This window comes from Meles meles, chromosome 5 (assembly GCF_922984935.1).
Source record: "Meles meles chromosome 5, mMelMel3.1 paternal haplotype, whole genome shotgun sequence".
In the NCBI taxonomy this organism is placed as follows: Eukaryota; Metazoa; Chordata; class Mammalia; order Carnivora; family Mustelidae; genus Meles; species Meles meles.
In genome coordinates this window covers 153,381,751-153,388,131 of record NC_060070.1, presented here as the reverse complement: position 1 = coordinate 153,388,131, position 6,381 = coordinate 153,381,751, and the positions used below count along the sequence as shown (strand labels likewise).

At 48.8% G+C, this 6,381-nt stretch overlaps 1 non-coding gene across 1 annotated transcript; it reads right to left on the bottom strand.

Moving 5' to 3' along the window:
• Positions 1–555: 555 nt before the first annotated feature.
• On the bottom strand, positions 556–637 carry TRNAS-GCU. The gene has a single exon. It is a non-coding gene; the product is annotated as a tRNA-Ser (tRNA).
• Positions 638–6,381: the final 5,744 nt, after the last annotated feature.

Genomic DNA, 6,381 nt, shown 5'->3' with positions numbered 1-6,381 from the left:
ATCCCGATAGAGCCCTAGGTGGGGTGGGCTCCCTACCCGGAGGGAAGCCTGCTTCTCCCCCTCCCACTCCCCCTGGGGTGTTCCCTCTTTCTCTCTCTCTCTGTCAAGTAAATAAAAATCTTAAAAAAAAAAATAAAGTGAGAATAAAGGGTAATAGACGAAAATTGCAGTAGAGGTACCATTAGCTTGAAAAATGCCTTAAATAACCCGTGAGGTTTATTACATACAATTTTGTGTGCATTTCTCTGTAGTCAGTCTTATCAGTTTCTCTTTGTTAGGCAATATTTTTCTACGGTCCTCAATGGTTCAGTTGTTTCCTCAGTGGGGAATCCGGGCTAAGCAAAACTTGTAAAGGAATGAAAATTTGATGGGGGAACGAAACATGAACGAAATAAATCAATTAACAAGCATTCCGGCAGAGGAGAAGCGCTCCTGAAGAAGCAGGGAACAGGGAGGATTCTAAGCAGTTACTCAGCTGGGTGCAGAGTGAGGAATGGACTGTGAGAAAGCGCCTACTCGTCGTTCGGGATGGGCGGAACAAAAGGAGAGCACAGCCGACGAGGGTGGGACTCGAACCCACGCGTGCAGAGCACAATGGATTAGCAGTCCATCGCCTTAACCACTCGGCCACCTCGTCGCACGGAAGCCCCGCCTGTCAGGTATCTCTCTCCCCGCTGTCCTCCTCAAGTTGTGCCCCGGTACGTCCCATCGCCCTTTCCCTGGTTTACCGGCCACCACCACCGTCTGAGTCCGGTGTCCGGATTTAGCCCCAAACCGACCGCCAGGCAGTGGTGCGCGCGATCCTCCGCGAACAGCTGACCCCGGGCGCAGCCGCCGGCTCCCCCATGCCCGCCGCCCGCCGCTCGGGCCGCGCACCCCGCTTTCCCCGGACTCATTCCCGCCTCCGGAGCGCAACACGCCGCGCATTCCTGTTTTCCGGTGGCACTGGCCCTGCAGTCTCTTTTTATGCGGCTTATCCGCACTGTAGGCCTGGGCAGGGGTCTCCAAAGCCTCGGCAGCCGATGAGAACGAGTTAGGGGCAAAGCAGACCCGCGAGCGCCGCGCGGGGAAGAGTCCGCCCGCCTCCAGGCGCGCTAACCCGGCGCGGGCCAGCTCCGGAGCGGCGGGGGTGCGAGTCCCCGCGTCGGGAGCCGCACCCCGCACCACCGCGACCCTCCCACTCGTGAGACAAATCTTGCAAAATAATGATGCTTTTTGCCTCCCCGTGAAATCTCTTGGCTCTGTTCTCCGCTGCGTCGCAGGGACTCCTCTCCCGCGTTCAGCGAATTTCAAGTCACCTTCCGGCCGCCCGCAGCCGCCCCTTGGGCTGTCCGAAGCGCTACCGTCGCGCGTGTCGCGCTGAGCGGAGCGCACCCGCCAGCGCACACTCACCTTCGGAGACTCAAGGGCGAGCCCACGGCGCTCCAGGAGCCTCCGGACCGGTCCCAGCGGAGGCAGGGCGCGGTGGGCCGCGGGGCTCTCACAAGCACGAGTTTCCCTGAAGCTCTGTGCAGACCACGCTCCCCCCGCGGGACGGCAGGGAACACCGCATTTGTCTTGAGCATCTCATCACGCCACGTCCGGAGTAAGCAGACCATAACGACTGTTGAATGAAGGGATGAAATGTTCCGGATTTAATACAAAATCTGAGACTCAGAGACAAGTCCTTAGGAGATTTTCAATTAATTAAAACTTTTGGGTTAATACTCGTAGTTTTAAAAAAAATCATAAGGCTGTGATGATGATTAAATTAGATAAGATCAGTAAAATGCTTAGAAATTTGCCTTGCAAATAGTAATTGCTGTGGAAGTCATTTGACCTTGTAGTTGTTTTATGCTTAATAAAATAAACTAATGATTATATGAAATTATATTCACCAAGAAAAGAAAACTCAGTAGGAAAAAAAATAACAATAAAAAACCCCACCACATATGGTTCACAGAAGAAAATCAAATGATTGGAATGCTTGGCTGGCTCTGTGGGTTGAACACCTGCCTTCAGCTCAGGTCATGATCTTAGGGTCCTGGGATGGAGCCCCTTATCGGGGCTCCTTGCTCAGCGGGAACCTCTTCTCCCTTTGCCTTCTGTTCCCCCTGCTTGTATTATCCCTCTCTCTGACAAATAAATAAAATTTAAAAATAAAATATTAAAAAAGGAAAATCAAAATCATAACTGAAACGCTCCACCTCACTTACATATAAGGACGTGCCACTTAAAACAAGATCTCACCCTCCCTCCCTTACTCCCACTTTAGATTTCTGAAATGCTGTCCACGCAGCTGTTAATGAGCTCAACCACACTGAAAGAAAATTGCAAATGATCTAGTAAATTTTACAAAGTTCATACCCTTCCTTAACCCAGCAGTCAACCCACTAATAGATTATGCTAGAGAAATACCAACACTAGTGTGAAAAATATGTATATACATACACATAGGTTACCCATTGTACAAAGGGGCACTCCTGCTGATAGTTAAATGTGAGAAACTATGCCCACCAAATGGAATACTTGAACAATATTTTTTTTAAAGCCGGCTCCATGCCCAGAGCAGAGTCCAACATGGGACTTGAACCCGTGATCCTGAGATCATACGTCCCACTCAACCAACTGAGCCACCCAGACGCCCCCAAATAACTTAAGATTAAATGTAATATTGGAGGAGTATGTGATTATTAATAAGGACAATACATATCCACATGGCGTAACTGACAAATATTTTCCCACTTGTTTTTTTAAAGGCAAATTACAGAACAGTATGAGTAGTATTTTTGTGTTGTTTTAGTATTGGGTTTTGTTTTAGGTGATAGACTGAGTTTAGATATTTATTATGTTTTTTAAGATTTTATTTTTGGGGGAGCACCTGGATGGCTGTTGGTTAAGCAGCTGCCTTCTGCTTGGTCATAATCTCAAGGTCCTAGAATTGAGTCCCACATCTGGCTCCTTGCTCAGCAGGGAGCCTGCTTCTCCCTCTGCCTGTTACTCCTCCTGCTTGTACACTCTGTCCCTCTCTGACAAATAAATTTTAAAAATCTTTAAAAAAAGATTTTATTTTTTTGAAGGTAATCTCTACACCCCGGGGGAGCTTGAATTTACAACCTGAGATAAGAGTCACATGCTCCACCCACTGCCCCCCCAACCCTTGAGTAGAGATATTTCTTATCACTGAAGTTCATCTAGCTTCAGTCTCACTTTTATCAAGGTCTCAAACTTGGACTTTCCATGTTATCTTCACAGAAGTATTACATATGGTTATGTAACTGATGGGGTTTTGGAAGATAGGTGAGGTTTGGTGAGGTGAAGTCCAGAGCCAACGACCAAGAAAGAATTCTTGAGACGTCCTTGGTGCAACAAGGTGGTTCATTAAAGCGCAGGGACAGGACCCATGGGCAGATAGAGTTGCTGCCCGGCGTTGCGAGGGCTGGTGATTATATATTATGGGGTTGGGAAGGTAAGGAAAAGGGAGGTTTCAAAAGGATTTTCATGTGTTAAAGAAGACTCGCAGGATACCTGGAGGCCTTGCCATTGTCAAGTTAAGGTTGTTTCCCCCTCTAGCAACGCATTAACAAGAAGATAGTTGGAAGATTTCTGGAGAAACATTGTACTCTCCCTGCTTCAAGAATCTGTCATGGTAGGGGGGGGGGCGCCTGGGTGGCTCAGTGGGTTAAAGCCTCTGCCTTCGGCTCAGGTCATGGTCCCAGGGTCCTGGGATCCAGCCCCACATTGAGCTCCCTGGAAGCCTGCTTCCTCCTCTCTCTGCCTGTCTCTCTGCCTAGTTGTGATTTCTCTCTGTCAAATAAATAAAATATTTTTTAAAAAGTAAAGATAAATTTAAATAAAGTATTTAAAGGCAGAAGAGCGGTGAACAAATGCTGCTCAGACTCGAAGATATTAACTAAGAAATGACCACTAGATTTAGTAACATTTTTATATATAATAGGATGGGGTTTCATCTTATCTTACAGACCAAGCTGGCAGACACCACTTGTAAGGGGTCTGATCCCACACACTTCTTCAGGATGGTGGAAAGCAGCCCTTCCACAGTTTCCTACAGTACAGTGAATTGTCATGGCTGTTTTGTACCTCAAGCCCTTGCCTGGCTCTCTTCCTAGCAGAGGTTCCTAACCTCATTTCTTATCTCTCACCAAACTACAGAGGACCAGGGCTATACTTCCCCATCTTTTCTTAGTAGGGATCTGGGTTGCACCTTGCATTGCCCCGGGGAGAGCATTTGATGTTCAGAAACAGATACTTGATTATAAACCCCTCTCAAGCAGAGTCACAGCCAAATTCCCACTAGGTGCCCTGCATTCACCCCTGTGTTTCCGCCCTCTCCCCTCAGAACCCGCTAACCTTCCTGACCCTTCAGCCTGGACGTCCCTCAAAGATGATTTCACGGTCCTCTGTCCCTGTTACTCTAGTTTCTCTCTCCTTCCCTACCTGTACAGATAAGGCTCAATCACTGAGTAGTCTGGGGGATTATGTTCAAGACCATAGCATCTAGTCGGTGTCTGGTCATGTTTAATAGTTGTAGCTGCAGGAAGAGGAGAGACTGCAGCAAATCCACCACATGAATTTGTACTCTGAGCATGATGAAATCACAGCCCCAACTACCCACACCTGTCAACAAGTATTTAACAAATGTCTTTTCTCTTCCGGGCATGGAGCTGTGCACAGCATACTCTGTCTAGGGGGAGGACAGACAGTGAAACAAAAAAATAAGTAAGTACATGCTCCCGAGTTTTGTTAAGGAATGTGAAAAACATACAGAGTAGCATGAGGAAAGTCACCTGGGAGGTTAATGTTAACTGGGAGATTAGGAAATGTGCATCTGAATAGATATACTTCTTTTTTTTTTTTTTAAGATTTTTATTTTGAGAAACAGAATGAGCAGAAGGTAGAGGGAGAAGCAAACTCCCTCCCGAGCAGGGAGGAACTGACGTGGGACTCGATCCCAGGACCCCAGGATCATGACCTGAGCTGAAGGGAGTCCCTTAACCAACAGAGCCACCCGGTCTCCCTGAATAGATGTCCTTTAGGCGAGTAGGTGACATTTAGGACAAAGGTTGAGAAAACTGTAGGCAGAGGCAGGGGAACATGAAGTGAAAGGCACGTGTGGGAGCATCAGGAAGGCTGAGGGAAGGCCAGTGTGAGCTGCACAGAGTGAGCAAGGGACATGGGGCGGGGGGGGGGGGGGACGACGACACTGAAGAGGGGGACAAATCACACAGGCACTGACCACGTCTAGGATTTGAAATTTTACCCGAACTGCAATGGGAACCTATTGAAGCCCTTAAAAGTGGAGGAAGAGTATGATCTGTTTCATCTTTCTGAAAGATCCTTCTGGAGAGAACAGGTGGCAAGGACAAGTGTGAGCGGCCTAGTGGGGAAGTCGTGGCGGCAGCCCTGAGAGAGGGTGGTGGTTTTTCCCTACTAGACATCCTCACTAAATAAGTAGTGCTTATATTTAAAATTCCCATCTCTCTTCTCTTACATATTGGAATATTTATTAATAAAATGATATGATGCTTGGATTTTTTTTTTTTTTTACAGGAGGAAAATGTTATATATAGAGAGAGGGAGGGAGGGAGGGAGAGGTTGGGGAAAATATTGCTTAATCTTGCAGCTGGGAGACAGACATATGAGGCTTTATTAATTTCCCTGGGGTTTTGTGTTTTAAAATTTCCATAGCAAAAGTAGTGGTGCTTGGCTGGCTCGGTCAGTAGAGCACAGGACTCCTGATCTCAGGGTCATGGGTTCAAGCCCCACAGCGGGGTTAGTTTAGTTAATAAAAATATTTTTAAATATCCGTAATAAAAAATTCTCATATGCTTGACTTTGCTTCATTGCATGAATATGTCAGATGTTATGGTCCCAGCGCAAGCGGAATTAATAAAATAGTCATGGAAAGTATAAGTAGATAAACAAGGACATATATAACTTAGGGGATAGGAAAAGCTGAAGGAGGGGTTTAAACCCCTTTTTGTGGAAATTCCTTACGAACCGCCTGAAGGCGCGCGGATGGAACCAGTAGGACAGTCCCGCGGGGAGCAGGCGCGCGGGTGCGTGGGCCGTGCCGCGACACCGCCAGGTGCCCCAGCTGTACCCAGCTTGCGAGAGCGCAGGAGGTGGAGGAGCACAAGCTGGTGGCGGGGCCACGCGCCTGACCCGCTCCCCGGCGTTGGCGCAGGCGGCGGGGGCTGCTCCGCAGGCTTCCGTCATTCCTGGGGTCCGTCTTCTGAAGCCCCCACAGCCGCGCGGCGACGGGGGCAAACCCGCACGGCACCCCCTCCCGCCCCGACCCCGGGGACAGCAGGGTCACCTCTGCAGGGGGGTGCCCTCGCCCTCCCCGCCCGGGCCCCCCAGCGAAGGGCGGCCAGGCCT